The sequence below is a fragment of the Seriola lalandi genome, unplaced genomic scaffold (genome assembly GCF_002814215.2).
Source record: "Seriola lalandi dorsalis isolate HSWRI2012SDOR001 ecotype SW California unplaced genomic scaffold, Sedor1 jcf7180002054975, whole genome shotgun sequence".
NCBI classification, from domain to species: Eukaryota; Metazoa; Chordata; class Actinopteri; order Carangiformes; family Carangidae; genus Seriola; species Seriola lalandi.
In genome coordinates, this window is record NW_019525525.1 from 136,572 (window position 1) to 137,308 (window position 737).

Sequence of the window (737 nt, forward strand, 5' to 3'; positions counted from 1 at the left end):
GACTGCTGCTTTTAACTCTCTGCTGGGCAGGTGAAGAGATTCTCTGATCCTGAGTTGAAGTTGTCTTTAAAACTTTGAAGCATTTAATCAACTTCCCAGTTATCTATTTTTTTTGTTACAGGTGTTGATGGTCAGACTCTGACAGAATCTGAACCAGCTGTTAAAAGGCCTGGAGAATCCCACAGACTGACCTGTACAGCCTCTGGGTTCACATTCAGCAGCTATGCGATGGCCTGGATCAGACAGGCTCCTGGAAAAGGACTGGAGTGGATTACTGCTATCAGCAGCGGTGGTGGTAGTGGCAAATACTACTCTCAGTCAGTCCAAGGCCGGTTTACCATCTCCAGAGACAACAGCAGACAGCAGCTGTATCTGCAGATGAACAGTCTGAAGACTGAAGATTCTGCTGTTTATTATTGTGCTCGAGACTCACAGTGACTGGAGTTGGTTGAACAGCTGTACAAAATCCATCAATCCTCATATTTCAGTCTGGTGGAGCCTCAGTTTTAAGTGTTACTGTGTTATACAGTTGTGCTCATAAGTTTACATACCCTGGCAGAATTTCAGATTTCTTGGCCATTTTTCAGAGAATATGAATGATAACACAAAAACTTTTCTTTCACTCATGGTTAGTGGTTGGGTGAAGCCATTTATTATCAAACAACTGTGTTTGCTCTTTTTAAATCATAATGACAACAGAAACTACCCAAATGACCCTGATCAAAAGTTTACATACC